The sequence below is a fragment of the Mytilus galloprovincialis genome, chromosome 1 (assembly GCF_965363235.1).
Source record: "Mytilus galloprovincialis chromosome 1, xbMytGall1.hap1.1, whole genome shotgun sequence".
Classification (NCBI taxonomy): Eukaryota; Metazoa; Mollusca; class Bivalvia; order Mytilida; family Mytilidae; genus Mytilus; species Mytilus galloprovincialis.
In genome coordinates, this window is record NC_134838.1 from 120,194,198 (window position 1) to 120,208,475 (window position 14,278).

The following is a 14,278-nucleotide window of genomic DNA, read 5'->3' on the forward strand; positions in this document are numbered from 1 at the left end:
CAAATGAAAGTAGCACTTTATAGATGAAAGTAACACTTTATGCTATGCGTCGGAAAAGAATCAACTTCAAAATCACACCAAGTTAAGAAAATTTGAATCGACTTCAAAAAGACCCTCAACTATGGCAAGCCGTTTTCCTATTTATTTTTTAACCTGAAAATAACTAATAAACTCACCACACCCAACTGTATCCATCCCATTAAACTCTACCCACACTTTATTTTCATCCGATGAAAAAGTAGAAGAAGAAATAGAAAAGTTACTCTTTTTATTAATTATTATTTATACCGGGAAATCAGATAACTGAACGTTAAGTACAATTAAGACAATACTAAATAATACAATGTCAAAGAATGCTATTAGTTACTGAAGGAAAGACGTATTAAACGATCTGATATGAAATCATACCTTCCTGTAACACTTGTTACTATATATTAGAATAGGTTGCACACAGCAACGTGATTAGAGAAAAGGATAATATTGTCATATTTTCATTTAATTTCAATATTCATTGAAAGCTTCTACTTTCATTAAGTGCTTTCTTAAGTATTCTGACTTTTATTAAATGTTTTATTAGGCTAAACCATAGTCAAAACATTTAATAGAAATACTTGATGAAATTTAAAATAGATTATTATTTTGTCTTAATTGTTCAATTATGTGTTTTACTTTTATTAAGTGTTTGTATTAAGTATTTTGACTTTCTTGACTTTCGTTATGTGTTTTGATTATTTTGACTTTTATTAAGTGTGATCTTGTAAGTGTCTTAACTTTCATAAAGTGTTTTGAGTTTTTTTTTAAAAGTGTTTTGATTTTCATGGGATGTTTTAAGTGCATCAAGTTTTGACATTAAAATTTTTGACCTCCATTAAATGATCTGACTTGTATTTATGTGTTTCATCAAGTGTTTTGACTTTCCTGACTTTCATTCAATGTTTTCATTATTAATTTTGATTAATCTTGACTTTTGACTTTCATAAAGTGTATTGACTTTTCTTAAATGTGGCACAGGGTCCGTATGAAGTGGCAAAAGTGCAATATTCAAACCCAATATTACGTCGATGCCACTGCTGGTGGACGTCTCGTCCCCGAGGGTATCACCAGCCCAGTAGTCAACACTTGGGTGTTGACATGAATATCAATAATGTGGTCATTTTTATAAATTTCCTGTTTACAAAACTTTGAATTTTTCGACGAAAAACTAAGGATTTTCTTATCCCAGGCATAGATTTCCTTAGCTGTATTTGGCACAACCTTTTTGGAATTTTGGTACCTCAATGCTCTTCAACTTTGTACTTGTTTGGCTTTATAAATATTTGATATGAGCGTCACTAGTTACACCACTGGGTCGATGCCACTGCTGGCGGACGTTTCGTCCCCGAGGTAACACCAGCCCAGTAGTCAACACTTTGGTGTTGACATGAATATCAATAATGTGGTCATTTTTAAAAATTTCCTGTTTACAAAACTTTGAATTTTTCGAAAAACTAAGGATTTTCTTATCCCAGGCATAGATTACCTTAGCCTTATTTGGCACAACTTTTTTGGAATTTTGGTACCTCAATGCTCTTCAACTTTGTACTTGTTTGGCTTTATAAATATTTGATATGAACGTCACTGATGAGTCTTATGTAGACGAAACGCGCGTCTGGTGTACTAAATTATAATCCTGGTACCTTTGGTAACTATTTACACTTTTATCTCTATTAAGAATATGCAAATTAAAGATGCATACAGTAAATGTATTCTTGTTCCTTTTGTATCAGAACGTTACACAGCCGTCTGCTTCATGCAATCTTCCTGAATAAATTTATGATAAAAAAAAACATTTAAAATGTCTATTCAATTACAATAATGACATTTGTATCTTTAAATGACACAATCATTTTGGAAATTGTACAAAACAAAGTTACCTCTTTTGAGGATAGAATTGGATTGTAAATGAAATTTTCATAGTTTGCATAAATCAATTGAGAAGACACTTGTAATGATAACATTTGGATCAAAGCCCTGTTAAATTGGACATATATCAAATGCTGTTAAAAGGCATCACAACCTTACGGAAATGTTACAGTGACAAGAGATTACAAATTCTGATATTATCTCAATAGGACCTTGCGAAATAAAACATTTATTAGAATGATTACATAACATAGCTATCAAATACCACTCTACAAAACATTGTGTCATTAATTGGTGATTTTATCAGTATAGTATATATTTTTCTGTTTGAAATGTTCAGTTGCACTAAGCTAAGTAAAGGGTACCGTACAAACCAATCTTATTTGAAAACGTACAAGCTATAATTTGCCGTAATTAGAGAATAACCCTTTTCATAAAAATCTGGAAAATTGTGCGAATAAAGTATCTCGATAAAACAATTACAATTTATTGTTTGAGAGTTGTATGCGTTGAAAACAAAACCGCAATTATTTGATTAACTGTATCATCTGTACCGAATATGCGCCGCCGAAGTGTAAGTAGTTTTCTTGTAACTCGATTCTATTGTTAAGGCTAATGAAAGGTACGAATCTTTATTTGATTTAAAATATCGAAGAATTTTGATATATTTTAACCATGTGTTACGAATTTATACTATTAATACAAATAATTGGTGTGCTCATATAAACGATAAAAATATACCGAACTCGTACATTTGACGATGTTAGGGAGGTAGATGACACGATTTGTTTTCTGAAAAATATGGACCTGCTTTACGCTAGCTAGCTTTCACATTTAACGCAATATATAAATTTTTAACCAAAATCCCTTATTCACAAAATTATTGAGAGATGCTCATTGTAATAGAGTACATGCAATCTTTTTTAGATACACTTTCTGAAATTCATACAGTGGTGAAAGAAGAGTTGCCTATAAAATGTTCTTTAATTAATAAGAGATGTGAAAAGAGACCATCAGCATATAGGTTAAATCACGAAAAAGGTGCATTTAGCTATACAATCTGACGTGCGTGGTGGCATTAATATTTAAGTCGGTGTTAAACGTTTAACTAGTCTTGTAATTAGATATCAAAATAATACAGCAAGCCATTAGAATAGGTTTATTGATATTTCACATTAGTTACCTAGACAACGTCTTAAGAAATGACAAAAAACAAGATATACGAATTCCCTGTTATTGACACCAAATGACAGCCATAATTTTAGTAGCTTACATTTTATTATATTTTAAGCTTGTAAATTTATTCCCTTGTGTATCAAAAATCCATATACATTATTAATAACTACTATAAATTGTAGAAGTGTTGTTTTTTAATCGTGCATTTTCTTGTTTTTGAAAAACTTGATTTGGAAAAATTAGGACATAATTCTTTTAAATCTGTCACTGTTGTGTACATGTATAGCATGTTAATACAAAACATATCTTTTTATAGAGTTCACTACGCAAGCCCTGATAGTACAAAACGCATTGTGTTTTTTTTTTCAATCCTACATTCCTAGATTGTTTATCAGAAATCTATAAAAAAAAATTAGACTCATTTGAGTAAACCTCCAAATCGCTCTATTCCATGAGATATCGAATAGTTTGTCTCATCTCATATTTCGATTTTATAGGAATTTCTATTGTGTTAACCGATATTTTGAATTGCTTGTCCTCATTGTTAATAAAAAGAAATCTTGATATCTTGATGCACATATGATTAAAATAGCAACTACTACAACAAGCTCTGTTGAGAGTTATTGTATAATATGAAAATACAGTTATTGATTTAAAGATATTTGCTGTTGTATTATTTCGGAAATAGTTTTAAGTGATGGAATATATCAAACTCATGGAACGCTCAAATTTCTTCAGGAATATCACAGTTGTACCTTCGTTTGATGTGTTTAAATTTGGATTTTTGCTATTTGGTTTGGGACTTTTCCTTTGAATTCTCATCGGAGTTCAGTATTTTGGGGATTTTACTTTTTGTATGTGTTTGCTGTTCTTTTGTGTTTTTTTTATTTCATAAGCTCGTCAGCGTTTGTATAATGTATTTGATTTCCAAATATATTGGCAGTGAACATCACTGATGAGATAATAATTGTCGAAATGCGAATCTAGAGTGATAAAATTTGTATTGTTCATAATTTTGATTTGTATTTCTACAAGTTTTCGATACCCCTGCAGGTTGCATGTTTGTTCCTGATATCATCGCCAGCACAGCAGTCAGTCGTCCATAAAGAATAAAAAAAAACAGGATAATAAATATTGCATAGGTTCTTTATGAAATATATGATTTTATGTTAAATATTGGAGTTCATCTCCATCATTCATGCCTTAGTTTCCTTGTAAAAGGTATTTGTTTTCACCAATTTTTACGGGCATCCCACATTGATTGTCAAACTGCTCATGGAGTGCAGTTAAATTGTGACCGTTCTGAATCTTATATCGGTCGATAACTCTGATCGTGGACTGTTCAAGTTGTCCCCGTTAGTATCACTAGCCAAGTATTATTGTACATGTGCACAAACATGAAAATGCGGATATAACATTGGAAACTTTGGCTATACTTTCAGTTTTATTAGCTCTTCCATGTTTATATTAGTTTTTTTAAATTTTTAAATATTTTGGTATCACACATCTCTGAAAAGAAGCTAGGCGAATTCAGTAAATGTGTTGCCATTGTGTTAGTAAACATCCTGGGGTTATCTTATTGTCTTTAACAATTGACGATCGTCTCTACCATATGTCAAGTTCTTTATCGCCAAGAGCCTGAACAGTATGTGAAGTTCTTTGGTTTTTTGTAATTAAAGTTTTGGACAAACAAATCTATATCTCGATTAACTCAATCATTATCTTACAAGAACATTCAAACATTGGTTTTTTTTACAAGATTTACGTTTAATGTATCAAGATTTCGTCAATATCTTTGAAAAAAGAAATTCGAAATCCTTGTTTGTCTCGACTTGCTTTATTTTTATGACTGCTGGTCTTTTGTTTTTCACTGTGAACTAAACAATCGTAGCATTTAAAATCCAAACTTCATTCATTAAGTTTACTTACATATTGTGGTTCACATTCTTCTTATAGTGTAACTACATGTAATACGGTCAGTTAAATGCTTGAGATTAACTAACAGTAATTGGATGATGCCCTTAAGTTTGGAAAAAAAGTTGTATGAATTCGGTATGTTTAAATTTTGTTTGAATTGAAAGTTATTTGGAATATTTAAAAAAAATAGATGCTTATTTTTGTAGAACGTACGTTTTATAAGTTGAAATTGTCAATTTATCGTAGTTATCTCGATAAACAAATCATGAATGTAATTGATGTAAAATAAAAATGATGCAGTAATCATTGTTGAATGATGCCAAAACAATGTTTTAAGACTTTACTACATTTTGCCAAAACTAAGATAGAGTTAACTCACACTATGTGAAATGACCTTAAATTAATTAATGGCTTCATTTAGATGTTGATGTTCTTATTCAGACAATTGTGTAGTGATGAATTCATAAACAGGGTGTCCAAACTTAAGTAAAATGTGTGCATGCAGTCACATATCTGACCACATAATGCATTAAGTAAGACCTATCTTGAAATTGTATCAACGAAGAGAGAAAAAAGTGACCAAATCACCATTAAACTAATGGAAGTTTAGATTAAAACAATCACTTAGAATCTCTGACAGAATCGACCGAACTATTTGATTTTGCTTCTATTTGTCAACCTTTTCAATCAGGCAAAACGTCCTATATATGAGGAACTGCATTTAGAGAAAATAAGTTCTTTGTCAGGATAAGAAGAAATAAATCTAAAATGGACCCATAGATTTACAGTGGAATGTAACCATAACCACACATACTATATTCTTTAATTTATTAATACGGATATTTTTAACTTATATATCAATATAAATTTTTTAATGGTCTGTTTTCTTACCAAAACTTAAATTGCTGTCGTAAAATGATGTAATGGTGACTGCATGTGTTATCAGAGGAGCATCAACAAATTGTTATTTTCGCTTAGAATTACACTTTAACGGCGTTGTGTCAACTGACTACCGAATTCTGTCATGGGGTACTTGCATGCGCCTGTTTGCAGTTTCTAGAGTTTAGTTATATAATATGTTATCCAATAAACCTGTTCAGTTATTTTTTAATGTTCCGTCAATGCTCAAAATGTCGTAATAGGATGCAAAATCTCTCGAAGTCTTCTTTTAGTGTTTTTCGTTTGGTTGACCGTTGTTTCTTTTGTTCAGTATAATGGATTTTTATGAGACTGTCATACACGTTATAGGTTTTTTCCTATCATGATTTTCTTGATAGAGGTTTGCTGCTCACAAGGAAGCTATTAAACCAAGAGTTCCATATGGTGAAGTTGAAATCATCCCTTCGTAAATTTTACGGACGCCATCACGAGTTGGTTGACCGTTATGGAATAACCGTTTTATAAATGATATCGGATATGTTCCTTACGTCGTAACTACAATCCCCTTCCCTTTCATGAATATGACCTACCGAATTAGACTATTTACCGGATTTGTAATCACATAAGCAACACGACGGGTGCCACATGTGGAGCAGGATCTGCTTACCCTTCCGGAGCACCTGAGATCACCCCTACTTTTTGGTGGGGTTCGTGTTGTTTATTCTTTAGTTTTCTATGTTGTGTCGTGTGTACTATTGTTTTTCTGTTTGTCCTTTTCATTTTTAGCCATGGCGTTGTCAGTTTGTTTTAGATTTATGAGTTTGACTGTCCCTTTGGTATCTTTCGTCCCTCTTTTAAGCTAGCTATTAAACCAGGTTAAATGCACCATTTTCTACATAAGGCATCCGACATAATCTGTATCCAGGAAAATTGGTTGTATGAATTTCAAAAACAAGTTTTAGGGCCTGTGTTACCTAATATGGACATGCACATAAGTTGCAGTGACTTCAATGAGGAAATTGATAACTTTAAAATGCCAAGAGGAAAAGGGGTTGTTGCAATGGCTTGGAAAAATCATCTGACGCCATTTGTCCAAGAAATACAATCTCGAAACAACAGGATAATAGCAGTCGAATTAAAATCTCCGTTTAACCTATGCATTATCTGGGTCTATATGCATACACACAGCTCTGGAGACTCGTATCTGGAATTCACGGAATGTCTCGATATCATTAGCTCCATCTTTTCTACATACTCTGAAACCGATAGAATAATCATAGCGGGATATTTCAATGGAACACTAAGCCTCCGAGAAAGTATAACAAACATGACAGACTGCTACAAGCATTTGTTCAGGAAATGAGCTTGAAACAGAGCTAGATAAGTCAACTTTCTTCCACCATTCTGTAATGTCTTGCTCTCAAATAGACTATATTCTAGACAATACCACCTCTTCAATCATCTCTAGCTATAAAACACATGATAGATGTCCATCAAATTCTTCAAGTCATGTGCCTGTCATTGCTAAAATCGAAGTAAAAGCTAAAGTTAAACAAAGTCTAGTCAAACCGAACTCTGCAAGGCAATTCAAATTTCAATGGAAAGATTTAGACTCTGAATCCTTTAGTTCATTCATAAATAAAGAGCATAGTCAATACAACATAGAAAAACATTCTCTAGAAGAAAACATTCAATTTCTGCGCAACTGTTTGAAAAAAGCAGCAGCAGTGGCCGTTCCTTCTAAATCATCAAACTGAAAGGTACTAAATTCATAGCTTCTCCAACAATCCCCAGCCTTCTTCAAATCTGTAAGGAAAAGTATCAACTTTGGAAATCAAATGGTAAACATGATGACCACTTCAAGTCGGACAAAATTTTGGCTCAACGCAACCTAAGGACACAAATGAGGAGAGAACAATACTTAGATAGAGCCCAATTTTACAAAGAAGTAATGGACAATCCAAGCAACACAATGTTCCATAGGTTAATTCGTCGTAACAGTGGCAACAGAAACAAGGACTCGATGTGCATCATGGAGAATGGTGAACTTCATTACTCTCCCGTGGACCAAACGCAAAGCTTCTCAAAATATGAGGACCTGGCACTCCCCAAAGACAAAGGATACGACCCTGATTTTCTAGACCTATGTAATGTCCGGCATAAAACCCTGGAACACCTGTGCGAACAGGAAAATCTTACAACCGAATTCAGCACTCAAAATATCAGTGAAGCCATTAAACAGCTTCATTCTGGCAAGACAACAGATGAATTAGGTCTCGCTGCTGAACATTTTAAAATTTATCCAGCAATAGTTACACAATTCCTTACAGACTGTTTTAATACTATCATGAAAGATAAACTTATTCCACATATATTCAAATTTGGCATTGTAATACCTGTGTTAAAAAAGGGAAAAATCCAATGATGATGGACAACTACAGGGGAATTGCCGTCACACCTGTTGTGTCAAAGATCTTTGAATGTACCATAACGCCATCTCTGACTCAAAACTTTAAACAATCAAATCTTAATATTGGTTTTACAAAGGGCATGTCTATGCTTATGGCTAGGCTAATTATATCTGAGGCTAGAACAGATGTTAAACATCGTACAATTGAACCACTGTACCTAATTACTGTTGACAGTCAGAAAGCATTTGCTGAGTGGATCATATCATAATGCTGGATGAACACACACAAAACCATTCAATGTGGACAATAGTAAAAAAAAAATTATACAGTGGTCTAGTCTCAAAGGCCAAATGGAAAGGAAACATTGGCAATAGCTTCCAAATTCATGAAGGCGTACGCCAGGGTAGAATCCTCTCTCCATTTCTCTACAAAGTATATGTCAACAATCTCCTTGAAGATCTTAAATCACATATCTTAGGATTTAAATAGGCACAACATATGTGGGCTGCCCAACATGTGCAGACTGATGTAGCCTTCATTAGCAACTGTGAACAGGAACTGCAATGTATGCTCTCTGTAACTAACCACCATGCCAACCAATCTAGATTAACCATCAATCCTTCAAAAACAAAGGCAGTAATTTTAAATAAACCTAAAAGCATTAACAGATCTGATCTACAATGGACCTTAGGCAAAAACTATATATATCCATCAGAAGATACTACACATCTTGGTCATCTTGGTCTAATAAGAGCAGAAATAAAGGAAAATGATGTAAACATCGAAGCACGTATCAGCATCGCAAAAAGAACGTTGTATTCCCAGATGAGCACTGGTCTGCATGGCACAAATGGTCTAAACCCGCAAACATCTTATAAAATTTATCAGAGCTACGTCATTCCACGGCTGTTGTATGGCATGGAGATTCTACCACTTAACCAGAAGCAAATGGACATCTTATCACGCTTTCATCAGAAAAATTTAAGAAAATTCCAGTCAATGCGCGCAAGAACAGCTACTGAAGCTGTATATCTCATCTTAGGCGCTCTTCCGATTGAGGCTGAAATCCATAAAAGGCAACTTTCTTTCCTATAACATGCGACAACTCAACAATACTGGATCTGGTAGACAGACAACTAATTATGAATATGGAAAATCAACAAAGCTTCTTCTGTAAGGTCGCAGGTACGTTAGCTATGTATGATTTGCAAAGCATTGATTCATTAAAGCAACAGCCTCCATCCAAACTTAAATGGAAATCGTCAGTAAAAATGGCTCTTCAAAAATATCGGACAAAATTTTTTCTATTTGAAATAGAATCTAAAACTACTTTGGCAAACCTGGATAGAACTCTCTTAAAAATTGGATCAGTACACCCAGTTTGGACAAGCTTATCATCAACAATATCAGATGTTAAGAAAGCAGCAGTAAAAATTCGTCTTTTAACTGGAACATACCTCTTTGAGTCAAATAAACATAAATTTAGTGGTGGAAAACAGTCTTCCGTTTGCAGATTGTGTGGAACATCAAATAAGGACATAACACACTTTTTACTTCTCTGTCCTGCATTACATCAGCAAATAAAAGCATTATTCTCTATTCTAAAGGCCTTAGTGATCTCTATGATTGGCAGGTCAGGATGGACTGAAAGATTTAAAAATCAAGTAGAAATCGTTAAATTGATTATTGACAGTACGTTTATGTTGCCTGATATTATATATGTAGACAAATGTATTTTGATTAGACATTCATCAGTGGGAATAATTGCATAATATTGAAGTGTGAGTTTTGTCTATTGCTTCTTATAAGTGTCAAAATTGTTGCCTGTTATCTTTTATTGTTGTATTGTTTTGTATATGTTTTTATATGTGTTCATGTGTTTCAGCGATGATCCTTTTGTACTGGATTTTATACTGAATAAAATTAGTTAGTTAGTTAGTTAGTTAGTTAGTTAGTTAGTTAGTTAGTTAGTTAGTTAGTTAGTTAGTTAGTTAGTTAGTTAGTTATTAACAGTCGTACCGATTAGACAAAATACAGAAAATGTCTACCGATATGTATTATAGGTTGCATACCGAGAGAACTTGTATTCTGCAGAAATTGTGAATCCGTCCAATGAACTGTATATAAAGTTAAAACCAAGTCTAAATTGAAAACTACGTTCAAACCTGTGATTGCGTTGGATAAAAACCGCAATTTTTATACGTGTGCATGTAAAACAAATGTCGTCGTAGAAGGGTCTAAATACAGCACAAACAACATTTTCAAAAAGACCAAAACAGTGAAAAAGTATTTGACTAAAAGGTCGAACAACTGATGTTCTTTAACCCTGCTGACTGCCATTGGCGATTGCCAAATAAAATTGATCACAAGATGTTACAAAACGGATCTTAATATAATTTTAATACTAAACAGAAAACAATAAACTTGTGGGCAAGAAGTTTTGCCACAAACATAAGGTGTCAATAATTTTTTAGTACACCAGATCCGGATTTCGACAATAAATGTCTCTTCAGTGATGTTAGGGATCGAAACGGTATTTGGACGGTCATATAATTTACGCTCAATTTAAGATAGACTCTTGAATTTAAAGAGTCGATATAGGATGAACGGATCATATAAACCGGAGGGAAAATATGATACAAGCCCAAACAAACAATATAAAAAAGTCTAAATTGAAAACTACGTTCAAACCTATGATTGCGTTGGATAAAAACCGCAATTTTTATACGTGTGCATGTAAAACAAATTTCGTCGTAGAAGGGTCAAAATACAGCACAAACACCATTTTCCAAAAGACCAAAAAAGTGAAAAAGTATATTTAAACAAAACGCATTTGACTAACAGGTCGAACGACTGATGTTCTTTAACCCTGCTGACTGCCATTGGCGATTGCCAAATAAAATTGATCACGAGATGAAACAAAATGGATCTTAATATAAATTTAATACTAAACAGAAAACAATAAACTTGTGGCCAAGATGTTATGCCACAAACACAAGGTGTCAATATTTTTTTGGTTCACGAGATCTAGATTTCGACAATATATGTCTCTTCAGTGATGTTAGGGATCGAAACGGTATATATATATTTGTTTAGGGGCCAGCTGAAGAAAGCTTCCGGGTGCTGGAATTTCTCGCTGCATTGAAGACCTGTTGGTGACCTTCTGCTGTTGTCTGTTCTATGGTCGATTGCTGTCTCTTTGACACATTCCCCATTTCCATTCTCAATTGTATATGTATGCAAGCATACTTATCTGAACATCATTTATCTATGCATTGGTAAATACCAAATGAAAACCAGTTGATCAACGTTGATTAGTATATAGTAAAATTACAAAATTACTGAACTCCGAGGAAAATTCAAAACGGAAAGTCCCTAATCAAATTGCAAAATCAAAGGATAAAACACATCAAACGAATGGACAACAACTGCCATTGGCGATTGCCAAATAAAATTGATCACAAGATGTTACAAAATGGATCTTAATATAACTTTAAAACTAAACAGAAAACAATAAACTTGTGGCCAAGAAGTTTTGCCACAAACATAAGGTGTCAATAATATTTTGGTACACCAGATCCAGATCTCGGCAATAAATGTCTCTTCAGTGATGTTAGGGATCGAAACGGTATTTGGAAGGCCATATAATTTACCCTCAATTTAAGATAGACTCTTGAATTTAAAGAGTCGATATAGGATGAACGGATCATATAAGCCGGAGGAAAAATATGATACTAGCCCAAACAAAAAATATAAACAAGTCTAAATTGAAAACTACGTTCAAACCTATGATTGTGTTGGATAAAACCGCAATTTTTATACGTGTGCATGTAAAACAAATTTCGTCGTAGAAGTGTCAAAATACAGCACAAACAACATTTTCCAAAAGACCAAAAAAGTGAAAAAGTATATTTAAACAAAACGCATTTGACTAACAGGTAGAACAACTGATGTTCTTTAACCCTGCTGACTGCCATTGGCGATTGCCAAATAAAATTGATCACGAAATGAAACAAAATGGATCTAAATATAAATTTAATACTAAACAGAAATTAATAAACTTGTGGCCAAGATGTTATGCCACAAACACAAGGTGTCAATATTTATTTTGTACACCAGATCTAGATTTCGACAATATATGTCTCTTCAGTGATGTTAGGGATCGAAACGGTATATATATATATATTGTGATCCGATGGATAAATCTGTTGTAGAGTTGTCACTGGTTCAGACGTACTTATAAATATAATTATTTTCGGTGACTGTATCTTACATTAATTTGTAGGAGCCTTTACTATAGACAATTTAGCTGATCTGTAAAAATAACATCTCCATGCCTTATATATCATGTACTGTAGTACGACGCTAGATTAAAACTGTCGTGGAAAGGTAACACCCGGCCACCGAAAGCTTCATTTTTATAAAGCCCAGAGGGAAGAACAAAAAATTTGCGAAAGCAAATTTACGGATCTAACATTGTTGGGTTGATGTTTAGACGAGTTGTATATATATATATATATTATCCAACATTAATTTGTAGGATCCTTTACTATAGATAATTTAGCTGATCTGTAACAATAACATCTCCATGCCTTATATATCATGTACTGTAGTACGCCGCTAGATTAAAACTGACGAGGAAAGGTAACACACGGCCACTGAAAGCTTTATTGTTGTAGAGTCCAGGTGGTCGTGTGGTCTAGCGGGACGGCTGCAGTGCAGGCGATTTGGTGTCACGATTTCACAGTAGCATGGGTTCGAATCCCGGCAAGGGAAGAACAAAACATTTGCGAAAGCAAATTTACAGATCTAACATTGTTGGGTTGATGTTTAGACAAGTTGTATATATAAAGATATATATATATATTTGTTAAGGGGCCAGCTGAAGGAAGCTTCCGGTGCTGGAATTTCTCGCTGCATTGAAGACCTGTTGGTGACCTTCTGCTGTTATCTGTTCTATGGTCGATTGTTGTCTCTTTGACACATTCCCCATTTCCATTCTCAATTTTATATGTATACAAGCATACTTATCTGAACATCATTTATCTATGCATTGGTAAATACCAAATGAAAACCAGTTTATCAACGTTGATCAGTAAATAGTAAAATTACAAAATTACTGAACTCCGAGGAAAATTCAAATCGGAAAGTCCCTAATCAAATTGCAAAATCAAAGGATAAAACACATCAAACGAATGCACAACAATTGCCATTGGCGATTGCCAAATAAAATTGATCACAAGATGTTACAAAATGGATCTTAATATAACTTTAATACTAAACAGAAAACAATAAACTTGTGGCCAAGAAGTTTTGCCACAAACATAAGGTGTCAATATTTTTTTAGTACACCAGATCCGGATTTCGACAATAAATGTCTCTTCAGTGATGTTAGGGAGCGAAACGGTATTTGGAAGGCCATATAATTTACCCTCAATTTAAGATAGACTCTGGAATTTAAAGAGTCGATATAGGATGAAAAGTTAAAACCATATATATTGAACATTTGTGATATGAGCTTATTGTACATATGTTATAAGGTAGAGTCAGGGGTGTCCCCTTTATTTTTATTGTATAAAACTTAAGTGATCCTGTCCGGTTGTTTTTTTTTTTTTTTTTTATTTCCTTTTATATTTTGATCCGTGAACTTTGGATTTTAGTGTATATAATTTCAATTTTCTAGAAACTTTTATGTGTGCGACAAACTTTTTTAACTCCTCATCTGGAAATAATTCCAATGAGAAGGTGTTCCATAATTGGAATTAAATACGTAAAGAAGAAGAAGAAAAAGAAGAAGAAGAAGAGAAAATGATTCTACCAGGTTAGGAATACGACAGTTGTTATTCATTTGTTTGATGTTTTTGAGCTTTCAGTTTTGTCATTTTAAGGAGGACATTCCGTTTTGAATAACAACTGTGATTTTACTTTTTCCTTGGAGTTCGGTATTTTAATTTGGTTTTTTTTTTTTACATTTTGGTTACTGCTCGAAATCA